This window comes from Mustela erminea, chromosome 1, assembly GCF_009829155.1.
Source record: "Mustela erminea isolate mMusErm1 chromosome 1, mMusErm1.Pri, whole genome shotgun sequence".
NCBI lineage: Eukaryota > Metazoa > Chordata > Mammalia > Carnivora > Mustelidae > Mustela > Mustela erminea.
Window position 1 is genome coordinate 123568168 of NC_045614.1, and position 15349 is coordinate 123583516.

Genomic DNA, 15349 nt, shown 5'->3' on the forward strand with positions numbered 1-15349 from the left:
AAAAAAAAGGGGGGGGATTCTGAGATGTCAGAGCTCTTCTGACAAGATAAAGACAAAGAGATCAAAGTGACACCATTTCCTCTGCATTCACATCTGAATATTTCTGCTATGGCCATCATTACAACTAACGGCTGGGTATTGGAGAGTTTCCTGTTTTGTGGGGGGGTGGCTGAAATAAACCATCCAACATTTAACTGTATAAAATAAGTTTTACTCTGCATTTGCTCTCAGAATCTCCATATATTAACTGTTAAATCTAACATCTAACTTCATAGTCTTGACTTCCAAATAAATAAGGTGAAGGGGATGAGAGGGACAGAAATTCATAAGTTCATAAGACAGGATGTTAAAAAAAAAGAGGTATGGGCAACGGTTTTAATGTATATGTAAAATACTGCAGGACATATTTTTAAAACCAATTGGCGACCCTTTGATCACCCAGAAGAAAATGAATAATCACTCAAGATCTCAGGAGAGACAGCAAGGTAGGGCTGATTATTTCCCTTGATATTAAATTGATGCTTTTGTTTAAAAGGGGCCACTCTTGAGTCACAAGTCATTGCTTCCAGAAGCAACTTAATTATGCCGCCACTATCTTTACAGAGAAGACGGAACAACCTAAGAGCAGCGCTACATTCTCAATTCACTATTTAAGCTTATTTTTGTTTCTAGTGAGTTGCTGTGCCTGGGAAGAGTGGAGAATTGCCATTCCTGGTGCCCTGCTTAATTAAAGTCCTCTTTTAAAAATCCCTTGTTGCCAGAGAATAGCTACAACCTTGGCAGAGGCAGCACTAAGTTTCTCAGTATGGCCTTGTGCCAGGGTGTGTCAATCTTGACCCCTTGGAGGATGATTAGCAGAGAGGGGGTAGTTAAACCTTTGTGCCCATTCAGCCCCAGGCTTCTGCTGGAATTGGCAAACACGATAGTGACTATTGTTTAAGGAGTAACTGTCTACTAGGAACTGGACTAAGACCACCAACTCCTTTCACATAAAGCCCCAAACAATGATAACAGCTTCCTGTCACTCCTGACCTGGCTTAGAGCTCAACGAGTACCCCAAAGGGGAAAGAATATTACACTTGCAATATTCTTCAGACATCCACATCTTTTATTTTCCCTTCATGTTGGGGTTAATGTAGAACATTAAATAAGCCATAATAATTGGCTTGCTAAAATGTAACACAGAAGTCCCTGGGGGTGAAGGAAGGAAGGTTTCAGAAGGGTGGGGGCCTTTGGAATGCCCAGGTCTGGTAACCCCTCTGCCATTAGAATGCCCTGGGGAGTTGCCTTCACAGCAGAGCTTTCTTAGCCCAAACAGCCACCCTGTGACCTAAGAGATGTATGCCTGGTCCCTTAGGCTATATTCAGTAGAACATGCAGATTAGCATATTTTATCTTTCCCCTAAACAGACCCTCCCAGTTTCAGTAAGACTCCTTATCACCCATCACGTGCTTGAGAAACAGTAATAAGAATATATGATTATCCTCAAGGTAAAAGTGGGAGCAAAGAGCAAAGGGTCTTCGGCTCTAAGTGTTGACCCCCTTCCTTCTCCTCTCTTCCACAGCAGAGTTTGGAGTGATCTTTCATCCGTCGGTACAGGGACTGCTGGCCATTCCCAGCACCCTCATATTACACTTCCATTACTACTAATAATAACAAAATTCAAAACAATGCTCTAATTACAGGGCATTAGTGTAACAGAACATCAATGAATAAATATTCATAAGAATTTAACATACACATGGAACATAAGTTGCTAACTGAGTTTACCATTTAAATAAAATTGAATAGGGAGTATGGGATTATAAAGAGTTAAAATAATGAAAAAAGTGTTCGAATAATGACCAAAACAGCAAACTTATTGTAGTTTAGATCTTACTATCTACGTTCTAAGTGTTTGTAAGTGTTTGACTAATTTTTACTTTTACTCCCTCCAAAGTTCCTTGGCAATCATATTTTCTTCACCGCAGAAAATAACTCTACTGCACGTTTTAGTAAATTATAACCAGAAATAATCCTATTGCACTTGTAAGTCTTAATAAAATAATTTATCAAAATTTAAAAAAAGAAGTATGAAAATCACTACAAAGTTTCAATTATTATTTGTCTTTGATTGAAATTCAATATTTTAAATATATTCCTTTCTACCTTTGGAATTTTGCATAAAACTCGAAAATACCTGTTAATTCAAATAATAACTGATTGATGTTAAGAAAAAAAAGGCAAAAATGAAGAGACCATATATTAAGCAGGAGGTCACATAGTTAGTTGTTAATGTCCGAGGCTAGAACCTGTCTCTTTACTCACTTAATAAATATTTATTGGTCACCAGTAATGTGCCAGGTACAGCTTTGACAGAGATAGAGAGAGAGAGCACGAGCGCAAGCAGCCAGAGTGGCAGGCAGAGGGAGAAACAGAAGCAGGCTCCCCACTGAGCAAGGAGCCCGATTGCGATGGATGTTGGGCTCTATCCAAGGACTCTGAGATCATGAGCGGAGCTGAAGGCAGCCGCTTAACCAACTAAGCCACCCAGGCATCCAGCCAGATACAGTTTGGAAACACAAGATAAAAACCCTTGCCATCATAGACTACTACTACTGTGTTATTTCACTGGGCAATATATTTTACCTTTGTATATTCAACAACTCCCCAGAAGTTATTACTGAAGACCATAGGTCTGAATAATGGGAACTTTTGGTATCAATACTCATAGTAATACATGCATTAGAATACTTGGCATAGCTGAAGAGGTAATGTAACTTGTGGCTGTTTTTACCCATAAGAAAAAGGATAGATAACACCTGTCACTTGTGTGTAAAGTTTTGGACAGCTAAGTAATATAGATTCAAATTAAAAATGACAGATGCACTGACTTGAAACATAATGGTTACTGAAGTGAACCTTTATACCTTGTAGTGCTATGGTTAACTATTAATGGCTCAAGTACTATTTTTAGGTGTGAATATTGTGACAACTGTTGGTCAATGTCATATGCCATAATCACGATTTTCTTGGTAAATTCTATTACAAGTGGAGTGGTTATCTTATGGAAAAAACTCATACTAGTGACAATCCCAAGGTAGTTTTTATCCAATCAATATTAATTGATTTCCTGGGTGGGACCTTCCTGATTTTCCAAGCACAGTGAGTATTCCATATGACAGTAGGAAAGTATCCACCATAACTGTTTTTTTAAAAGGCAACAAGAATTCTCAATTTACTGTTAAACGTTATGATTAATCTCTTTTTTTTCTAAGACTCAACATTCACCATGTGTGTCAAGGAAGAAAAAAAAGTACCATTATGTTTAAGTGATCCCAAATACTGTGTGGCCTGTCCCAAGGGTACTAGCATTGTGTAAGAAAAGTGTGATTGGATACCTAGTTAAAATACCAAACTAAAATGCTATGGAAACCAGAGAAAAGTGAAAAAGTACATATCCTTCAATTTCATGAGTCAAAACCAAGCTCATCAACTTCAAGGCAAGTCCTAAGATGTCAACTGCATTAAGTAGGTCTAGTCTCGGGCTGGAACTTCATTTCCTGTGATGCACCACTGTGGTTTTTGATTTTACATCTGTAGCAGTAACTTAACTTGCTTTTGTTCCAAAATGAATTTCATGCTCAACTTGTTTTTCTTAATTAAACTTCCTTTAGCAGTCCCTAATATGTGTATTATTAAAACTCATTAGTCCTATTCATGCTTGCCTGTCATTTTTTGGCTACACATTCATATATTGAAGTGTTCTGTTGCTATATATAGGAAGAAAATTAAATAATAAATATGGGGACTTGAACGTTTTTATGAGTGTCAGGATGAGAGACTGCCTGCAAGGCCCATAAGGTTTCACACAAAAGAGGCATTACTGCTAAAGCTAACATGCTGACACATCTCTGATCTATAAAGTCTGCAGTAATGGCAGCAGTAAAGCGTTGTGCCATTGACTGGAATTTCTCTTACATGCAACGGAAATAGGCACAGAAAAGATTATATTGACTGCTATAAAATGAATTCATAAAAAATCCCCCAAAGTTTAATGTCTAATAATTTCAAATGCCTGAAGTGATTTACTAGTTTTCTCTGACTTCATTTATGCTTAGAATTGGTAACCTTTCTCTCTCACACAGGTTTACTACCAGATAGGTGGGTTTATCCATTTGGGGGGGGGGTGCATAATTTTAAAGGCGAAAAGGACTCATATCCTTTTATAGCAACATAGTGATACTCAACATCATTAATGTGATTCCATTAATAACAAAGTCAAAGTAATCAAATATGTAACTGTTAAGGAATCACTCTTCTTAGAAACAGTTGAGAATGTTGTTATCCCACAAGATTAACAGATTAGCTACCTCAAAATATTTTAAATTTATCTTTAAAAGGTATTAAAAAGGAAAAGGACATTCTAGATTCAACATGAATGTTCACTATTTTATTTTATTTTTTTTTTTAATTTCTGGGCTTTGCAAATTTGAAATATTAAAAAATTAAAATTTTAAATTAACTGAAACTTCTGCTTTGTTTTTATATATCTCAAGAGAATAAAGGAGATGGAAAATTTGCATTTTTGGATGCCATGTGTTAAATTTCAGCAAATCATTAAAAACTATTGCCCTTTTCATTTTACTTTCAATTAACAGTGTGTAGCATTTTTTTTTTCAAAAAAATCAATTAACATAGAATAGCATGTAACTGTATTTAATCATTTCAAAATCATAGGAGGAAACTGTAGGAAATATCTTAACTCCTACTGTATGGTATTTCAGTTAGAACACATGGAAGGCTTTTGAGGGACAGGTGCAGCTGTCAAACTAAGCTCCAGTGAATGCAACATCAGTTTTTCCATAGTCATAAGCTTTGGGGAATCCAATGCTATTTCTTGTCACATACGTCATGAACTGTTTTTGCAATTTTCTGGAGGGGGTCATTTAGAGCTTCCATCCCTTCATCCTAAACTACCACATTTTGTGTTATTCTGAATCAAAATTGGAAGAGCTGATCAAGACCACCATGTTCTTTTAATAATCACAACCAAAAATATGTGTTTGGATAAGGTAGAGCAAAATGTCATTGATTTTCTAAGTGAACTCTCAGGTTGTTCAGTAGTTCTTAAGGTGATTACTCTATTTGTAGAGAGCATTTCAATTACTGGGTACCTTGCTCTTATTTACTGGCTACAGTTTTAAAAATTTTCGTGGTATGTAATTTTACTTTTATTTCTATCATTATTGACCTTCCAAAGTGGATCTTCTACCTACAAAGTTAGTAAAGTTTTGTGCAGGAACTGCTTATAGAAACCAAAGAACAAGACAAAGCCTTCCCTTTTCTCTTCAACTGATGAAAGAGAAAATGAAGGAGTAAAAAGTACTGATGATTCCTGACTGAGAAAGATACTGCTTATCCATGACAGAGGCACTTGAAGCTGAGCCTTTTGCTTTAGCACTAGGGTAAATGCCATGATCACCAGTTCAATGGTTGTGAAATAAACTAAATAACTTTTAAAAGAACCAACTTTCTCACGTTTCATATCTTCCATCTAAGTATAGCAATGTTACATTCTCTACTAGCCCAGGAAAAAAAAAAAAAAAAATTCAGCTCACTTCCCATTCACCTTCATTAATTATTTACTATCATCATTTAATGTGTCATTTACTAGCTGACTGTTTTTTGCTAATTTAAACTTTGAAAAAAAGATGTTAACTATTGTTGGACTGTGCGGCCACGATCAGTGGCTAGAATGTCCCAACACACAGAACATCCATTCTTCTAGCTCACCCTGCACATGAACCACGTGACTTAAGAGCTGCGTAAAAGAAAGGCAAATCTGGCCTCTCAGATATCTCCTTAAAACTAACAGTTGGGCTTACAAAAACTATTTTTTATTGCTATTTTTGTCACCACTAACAAGCTTACACAAAATCTGCAGAAATAGGAAATATTTAACTTCTCTACCACAGAATCCTTGGGAGACAAAGTTTTCTATTTTGCTATTTCATCTTAAAAAAAAAAAAAAACAGGAATGTCATTGTGCTGTTTCAGAACTTAGATTTAAGAAACACATATACACACAAAACCAGGAAGAAAGTTTGGCAAGGTTCCCCTTTAAATACCAGGATGTCAGATGAATTTGGAATTCCTGAAATAAGTACTGGGATGATGAGTGCTTCAGATGACATTGAAGAGTTGCCTTTCATGAGTTCACACATAATGGAGAGGCTTGAATGCTAAAGCCATAAAAGTATCTACATTCATATCATAATCTGTAAACAGAAAACCCCGAAAAATATTTGAAGCTTTTCTTTAAAAGATAAAATTGTATTAAAAAAAATCATTATTTTATATTTTAGCAATTACCTATCTCCATCTTATCCTAATATATTTGGCTGTCTGAAGATTTAAAATTTAATGAATTGGCCTTAAATAGGAAGAGACTGCTAAAATTATAATGCTGAGGTGTCTGAAGGTATATAGGGGTGGGGGATAGTCATTAGTCTATTTAACAAATCTATATACATATTTTAAGTGAATCAGTTTTTCATATGTTATTGCTCAGAACAACCTATGTGTGTTCCAAAATTGGTTCAGAATAATATGCTTTTCTGGATTCCAAAGCAACTTTTAGTTTCCTAAGTCAATTAATATTACAGATTTGAGTGATTAATTTTAACTATATCTGCTGAAATTGATTTTCCTTCTGCAAATAATGATGAGCTTTTCTTGAGAGCTAAAAAAATAAGATAATAAAAAGGAAAAAAAAAATCCTTGTATTCAGCTGCAAGAAAATGTCTGGGAACGCGCGCGCACCGCTCAGTTGGAAAGAAAAGCCAGAGAGTGGCGAGGCAGCCAGGGTAGGGATGCATCGGAAATGCAGCGGCTGCCTGGCTCACTCGCCAGCCAGGGCCCTCGGCATAAAGGCTGTAACGCCGTGCTGGACTCTTCCAACTCCAGGAAAGTTATCTCGGACTGTATTATGCAAAGTCTTGCAAGTGAATTACAAGACAACATGTGTGGCCCGTCACCCACTTCTGTGTCTATCCAATGCAGTGACCCTGTAACCCTTTAGCGTTGGGCTGAGAGGAGGAGGAGGCGGGAAGGGGAAGGGGGAGGGGGAGAGAACAAGATAACACAACAGCCAATTCCCCCTGCAAAATTCCCATAGAAGCCAAGACAGCCGCCGAAACCTCGGCCGAGGCAGCCGCGATTTCTACTTGGGTTCTCCCCTGCACAGGCAGGTTTTCCAAGGCACCCTGCTACCTCTCTTTAAAGTATCACTAGGAGGAAAGCACTGGATCCAAGAGGGATCTCCCAGCGGAGAGGTTTTCGATGCAAAGTTGAGACCTCGGAGGGTTGCCTGGCTTCCCCGCCAACGCCACAAAATAAGGTTTTGAAGCTCGATCTAGGTAGCTCCCCAGCGATCCACCCCGAGATGCGCGAGGTGGCTTTACATCCCCTTTCTCTCCCCATTCCACCGGCGCCGTGTCCGCAGCACCTACCGCGCAGCGGCACACAAACCCTGAAAGCCCCCTCCCAATAAAAGACCCCCAAACTTACCCTCGGTAAGATCAAGCCACAGAGGGGGCCCCCTCATCCTCCCCTAGTCCCCTTCCAATCATTCAAGGAGACAGTTCTACAACACTTCACCGTCAAATTCAAGCTGAATTGGTCAAAGTATTTATCAGCTTCTAGACGCTTTTTTCGAATCTTGAGCACTGGTAATTCTTGTTTCAGAATTCAAGATGCTTCCTTTTATTATTTATTTTTCTTCTTTAAGCAGCCGCAACCCCAGTTTTGCGCCCCCCCCTTTTTTTTTATTCACCCACGGACACTTCCAAAACGTGTCGATTGATCCTTTTTTCTCTCCAGATGAAACCACGATCCAGAATTCTCGGGACCCAAAGCCACCTCCATGTAAATCCGACCATCAGGCAAGAAATACAAATGATCAAACAACGTTACTTCTTTCGGCTGCAATCAGATAATCCTACTAATCCAATAGATTTATCTCGATTGGAAATTGACCTCAAAAATGAATCCCTGGCGCTGATGTCCAGTAAAGCGATTTCGTAGCCCTGTTCGGGTGATCGAAAGAACTGTGGCTTCTTTCTTTCTTCCTCTTTTTAAAAAATCTTTTTGGATTCAGGGTGCACTGCTCGCAAAAAATGCCGAGGACCCTGGTTTTCCCCTAATATAGGTTTCTACTCCAAATCAGTGCAGGATGAAAAATGGTACAAAGATACCCCTAGTGGCTTGAGGTGATACTGCAGGGAATCTCACTTCTTTTTTTTTTTTTTTTTTTAATCCCCTCTCCTCACCTATTTTCCCCCTTCTGCCCTATAGATAACTGGCTGCTATAGTAGTTAAGAAGAAGAATGAACAGGGATTAACATGAATAGTATATGACTACTTAAGAAGATCGTCTGATCTTTTTTCTTTGTTTTAAAGACTGAATTTCCTGTGCTTCTCTCTCTCAGTATTCCATCTCTTTTTCAACAGTTTTCCCCAATGATATTTTGTAGCTAAAATGCCAGTCTGGTGCAGCTACTGATTTCAAAGCAAATATATTTGTTCCCTGAATAACTATAGATATCCAAAGAAACCCCAATCTACCTGAGACATGCTGCTTCCAGAAAAAAAAAATTAATATTTTGTTTTCTTTAAAGTTATACAATTATGAATACATATTTTTTATACAATCTTTTCTCATTTTAGACTTTTGATATTCATTCGACAGAGCCGAGGATGGCTGCTATGAGCCTATGGTCAAAAAGCAAGACCGAAGGGTCATTATATAGTTCTCAATGTTGCTTATCTGAACCCTTAGCAATTCAATCATCTCAAGATTACTACTAGCATTTTTGACAGGTTTTAGAGAAAAAGCCAATGCAATAAATTTCAGGATTCCATTTTGGTAAGCAATACTTCACAAACTTTACTCTGCTTACCAAAGACCTAGGTATCTTTTAAAAAGGAGGATTCTGGTTTGGTAGGACAAGAGAAGGAATGGAGATTCTGCATTTTTAACAAGCCCTCTGACCACATCCTGATTATCAAGGACTTAGTAAACTTGGGAAGTTGAATTCACTTTCATGAGTACATGCAATGGTTGCAAAGACTCCACTCTTAAACTAAATAATTAAGCCTTCTTAGTGTATGAGCTATTAAGGAGTCAAGAAACCTTCCTTCTATTACTGGTTTTGTTATTAATTGACTATGTGACTTTTTGGCCCATGGCTAATTTATCTACTAAAACTGAAGAGTAAACCAAAATAAATGAACAAACATACCTGTTCCTAGATGGGAGACTCGATGTTATAAATTAATAATATAATTATTATTAAAAGCCCACTATAATTTTTCATGAAACTTCAAAAGTTAATCTTAAAATGTGTTTGTGGGAACAAAGGATCAAACTTGTCAATACAATTTTACATATAATATAATTAAGAATAAGGTATGGATAATTTTCATATTAACTATTGAGACTAAATAGAAAATGACAGTAACTGAGGCAATGTAGCTTTGGGTCAGGGATAAAATTAGTCCAATGGAATAGAATAGAGGGCTCAGAAATATATCTCTGAATTTATGGGAACTTGATAAATAACAGGTGGCATGAGAGAGCAGTGAGGAAAAGTGAATTATTCAGGCAATAGAATAGGCATATTAAAAAATTATAATTCATACCTAAATATGTATTTAAGGTAGGACAAATTTAAATACTTAAAGTCTTAAAGATGCAGAACAAAACTTAAAACCTTTTAGAGAGAAATAGCTTTGTTATTTGGGGTAGATGGGAATAGAAGGGTTTATTAAACATTAAGAAATAAAAAGTTAAGTCTATAATGAAAAAATGTTATTTTGATATATTAAAATTAAAAATTTATGTCATCGGGGTCCCTGGGTGGCTCAGTGGGTTAAGCCTCTGCCTTCCGCTCAGTGCATGATCTCAGTGTCTTGGGATGGAGCCCCGCAGTGGGCTCTCTGCTCGGCAGGAAGCCTGCTTCTCTCTCTCTCTCTCTCTGCCTACTTGCCTAAATAAATAAAATCTTTAAAAAAATAAAAATAAATAGAATATAAAAATAAAAATTTATGCGCATCAAGAAAGTCAAGGCATAGACTGACAGAAGATATTTGCTCTTCATGTAACCAAAGAAGGATTAGTATCCAAGTACATAAAGCTTTCTTACAAACCTATAAAGACAAAAAAATATGATAGGATAAAATGAACCAAGATGAATAGTCAATTGGCAGAAAAGGATTCTCAATGTCCAATAAATATCTGAAAAAGATACCTTACTTATTAAAGAAATACAAGCTAAAATGATGAGACACCATATTACAGGTATGAAATTGGCAAAAAATTTTAAGTCCAGCAATATGAAAGTATGATGAGAATATGAAGAGACCATGGAAAGCACATTAGAACAGTAACAGTTTAGAGATTGTTGAAGATCCTTATTTCCTAAAATTGAGTCTCTCTACTCTTGTGTATTTCTCTTCACACACACAGAAAAAACCCATTACAAAATTACTTGTAAGAGAAAAAAGAAAAAAAGAAAAAGGAGGAAAAAACATAAACACCTTTAGATAAATAAGTGGGCAAGCACTTTATAGAATAATCACATACTGTGACACAAGAAGCAGTAAAAAGAAAAATGAATGCACTATAGCTATTTGAGTTAGCATGGACGTCTCAAATATGTAATCTGGAGCAGAAACAATAAAAGCAGTTTGCAGAAGGATACCTGTGGGATGATACCATTTATGTATCAAGTTTTAAAATGTGCAAAAAATAATTGTATATTTTTGAGCATATTTATATGTGGGAAAGGTATATAAACATCCATGATAATGATAAGCCTGAAATTCTGGGTAGAGGTTATCTTTGGGAAGAATGGAAGTTAATGACATTGGGAAGACATCTAGGAAACTTCAGCTGAATCTTTAATGCTTTATTTCTTAGACTGAATCTTGAGTACACAGATATTTATAGACATTTATAATGTTACATACAAATTGTATGTCTGAACTATTTCATTAAAATGAAATATTTAAACTAGATGGGCTCCGTAAACCCTTTACAGCATTAGAAAATTTTCTAATTAGAATAAATATATGTAGAAGTGAAAAGAAATAGTATTGGGCTTTGGAATTTCATAATGTGCTTTCTTTTTAAAAATCTGTAGTACTTTTTATTTCTAAGACGTGGAAATGGATCAATACTTATTTGTTTCTATAACAGATATGAATATTTCCAGCTAGCAAGCAAAAACCACCACCTAAATGGAGAAAAATGTGGTTGAAATAGGGGGAAAATGTAGTTCTCAACAAGCTCCTTCATGTACTTTCCTTTGATCTCACATGGAGTAACCACATCTCTGAAAATGTAAAACAGGCAATCAGTTGATAGTGTTCAGTTCTGATCGGTTACCCGGAAACCACCAAAGCCAGAATAGCCCTAAGTCAAACTACAACACAAAAGATAATATCTCCAGAATATTCAAAATGCATATGTAATTTCAAGCAAGGAGGTTTTGTTGATATGAAATACAAGAACTGGAAATCAAATTTCAAAGTCATCAGACAATATTTTTCATAATTCATTCAAAACTGAAGATATCAAATATAAGAAAGAATTCTTTAGGGCCCAATGTCAGAAGTAAAATGAGTTAGATTAGCATTTAATACCACTCAACTCACTTTGAACTCAAGAAAGATTCCTAGACAAGTCATCAATCAATTTTCAGAACAGCATCCCTAGGCAATAGCCAAAGCAGCTTTGCAATAAAGAAAGGGAGAAGGGACAACTTAATGCCCTTCAGTTACAGAATAAACAAGGAAGAAGAAGCACATGTAATATCCAAAATTTGGAGAGGCTGACGTATTCTTTCAGCAACCACTTGTTGAATACCTCCTGCCTACTGGTCATAGGACAAAGAATTTCACAAGAGAGTTAAGATTAAAACAAATAACCACCATAAACCCATTGTTGGCAACTGATAATTGATTTGTTCACTGTAAATGGTTAGTAGTTATTTTGAATTAATACTTAACCATCTATGCTGAAAATGAGATATTAGACACTAATATAATATTGAAAGTTCATTTTCAGTGTGTTTACATACAAACTGATATGGCGGGATAAGGTAGTCAATGAAGGAAAAAGAGTAAAACAAGAAGAGGATGAGGTGTGGCAGAGGAAAGGAAGAAGACTGAGGATAAAAATATGAATCAAACTCATTTCTCTCCCTGGAGATTTACTTGACAGACAAGATAGAAACTTACTTAATCTTTGTATCCCTGAGAGTACAAATGATTAGTGAATGAATGCCTTAATGGATCAAAGTGTGAAGCTAGTCTGTACATGAAGAAAACAAATCTATTTTCTATATTGGAAAGGCTTGCTAATATCTCTTCAGAAAATGAAATTAATAGAGGAGGAAAATAAAAAATTACTATGACTAACAATAATGGGAAATGAAAGGCCAAGACTGGCAAACTTGAGTGCCAGTTGGAATATGGATTCCAATTTGATTCTGTCACTGTAATTTCAACTCTGCTAAAACCTATGGTAGAATTACACATCCTATTTTGGTTTCGGCACTTTGCACAAACAAACAAGTGATTAATTAACGCCGAATGGATCATGAAAAGAAATGGCATAGTTCTACTAAAAAAAAAAAAAAAAACAGGTAAGAAAATATTTAATTATTGCTTTTAAGTACAACAACAGTCATTGTGAAAAGAGGGTTATGATTTTGGGGGGCGGGAGATAATTGATATAACGGCACATCTTTTGTGACCAGGTCAAATCAATTAAGTTCTGCCTGGTAGTAAACATTTTAAGCTGTTATGAGAGATTGGTATTCTATGTCTAGGAAAAAAAAAGAAAACTTCAAAAATACTGTAAAACCGATTTTCTAAAACAAGTCTTGGGAAAATATATTCTTCTACCATCTTCACAACTCCCCTGATGTACCCTCATTTTAAGTGCTCAAGACTTGAATCTAAATGAATGGCAACTGGGAATTATGAAAGGCATAAAAATAAAAAGTATTGCAACATCACAAGCCTAACTACTGCAAAGGTAGCTGTTTATAAGAGGTTCTCTCTACAGGGAAGTATCTGTTCAGACAATCCTGCTTAATTAGAAAAGACTACTTAAAACACTTGACTGATACTGAATATTTCAGGTATGTATTGGGAGAACACACCTGCTTGAATGCTAAATTTACCAGATGCATCTTTATATTTCATGGTTTGAAGACCTGTAATGGAAACCAAGGAAGTAATGATCAAGACTAGATATTTTAGGATGAGACTGTCAACTAGAGAAACGGGGCTTTAAGAAGATTCGTCTGAGATTCCAAAACATATGTTCAAAGTTCAGGGTCCTAAGTCAGAAATAAATCTAGCTTTTTTGAAACAAATTTAAATCATTATGAACTGTTAAAAATTTCTAAACTTTAGTACTGTTATGCTAATAATTAAGAATCTGTTCTGTTTCTTTTTGAAGGAGCACTTGTTTTTTTACATCTATAATATATATTTAATTGGTACAATTATTCTTTACTTAAAAATATGTAAATTTTCATCTTCAAACATTTTAGCCGTTAATAGCTTACTACATTATTATGTTACACAATATTTTATTTAGAATGCATATTTTTATATATTTGTGAAATTGAATAATATTTATACAAATCCTCTAATAACTTCATAGCAGATTCTCTATTTTAGCTGCTTTTGACTCCATTATACCATGATTGATTTTAATCCATTGAAGTGTGTCCTGGAATTAGTTAAATTATATAAAATGATCTTAAGGATTTTGTTGACACTGAATAAATACAACCAGAAAATCACCCTATTGTACAGCATCCATTAAAGTTTATTTTATATTAATTTATCTGAGTCAATTTGTCCATTGTTAGTAAAATTTACCATAAACTTTGACTTAATTATGGAAAAGTCACATGAAAATTAATGATCTGTAGTTCAATCTAGAAAAGGAAAAGTTTTGTTATATCCCAATCGCATTGCTATTTCACTGACTTCACATAACACGAGTTGGTACTATTCCTTCTCTGGATAGGATTTTATGTTAATTACACAATTAAAAATAAACAATAGCCTGAATTTTCACTTTTATTCAATTAGTGATTTGATAAGCCTCATCTACCTATCTCAAAATATTTGGCTTCACAATTTCCTAACATATTATATAAAGGAGACCTTTAAGTCACATCTTCAAAAGGAATGGATCTCAATCTCTCTCTCTTTCAAACTTTCTCTCTCCCTGTGTGTACATGTGTCTGTATCTCTCTCTCTTTCCCTCCGATTCTCTCTGTCTCTAAGAATCTCTGAACACATAAATCCACCTCTTTAATTTTTTATCATTTACATCAAATCAGAAATTATGTCACAAATATTTCAAAAAGGACTAATTTTCCTAAAATCATTTGTATTAATTTCAGAGTTCGTTTATTTTTATTGTACTTGAATAAAAATTATTCCTGCTGACATAGAAACAAAAAAATACAATGAACTAACCATATTATAATGATATATTAAAAAGAGAATGGTCAAACTATATTATACTCAATACATAAGACGTTGTTCAATCTTTCCAGCATCCATTCTGAAAATCATGACTCTCAGCCTAAGCACTGCAGCTTTTTCTCTAAAAATTTCCCAAACCTTCCTAGAATTAAGGAGATTATTCAGAGAAAGTAATGTTTAAAAAGTTCAATGAAAGATTTGTTATGTCACAAAGTTGATAGATTACCAGGGTAAATAGCTTACATGTTAATAGAAAGTTGACCTATTAAATCAAGATCCAACAAGAGTATAATTCTTGACTATCTGTAATGTATTAAACCTAATTCACAGTTCACATCCTCATCATGTACAAGTCTGATAAAGGATACAGAAAACATCTCATGGCTGAAATTTTACCAGGACTCAAACTAATCATTAAAGCAAGTAGAATCCATTTGAACTGTGACCCAAAGAATTATAGTTTTATAGTCCTTCTGTAGAGTCCACAGATATCCTTTTGCTAAACAGAAAAAGACCTAAGAAAGCAAGTGACTAAAGTCACCAAGGCCATGCTGAGGTCAGCGGCATTACTAGATGAGAAACCATTGCACCATGCCACTTTAGACTTGTCTTTTTGTTTATTTGGTTAGTTGGTTGTTGATATTAAAGTGTCACTGTTTTGAAAGTATTTGAGCATACCCAAATTTCAAAAATTCCAATTAACCAACCAAGAAAGCACATTTAACATACTTAAAATAATGAGCAGAATAATGGCGCTTCGAAGATGTTCACATCCTATCCCTGAAA

At 35.3% G+C, this 15349-nt stretch overlaps 1 protein-coding gene across 11 annotated transcripts in view; it reads right to left on the reverse strand.

Moving 5' to 3' along the window:
• NLGN1 (neuroligin 1) overlaps nt 1-15349 on the reverse strand; it is an 830123-nt gene that overhangs the window by 660959 nt on the left and 153815 nt on the right. For 7 of the 11 annotated variants that reach the window (XM_032340988.1, XM_032340980.1, XM_032340971.1 and 4 more), the window contains exon 1: nt 7553-8204. The exons of the other annotated variants lie outside the window; for them this stretch is intronic. The gene's annotated coding sequence lies outside the window, so the exon portion shown is untranslated. Of the gene's footprint in view, nt 1-7552; nt 8205-15349 lie in introns of those variants that run through there. 11 annotated transcript variants of the gene reach the window in all.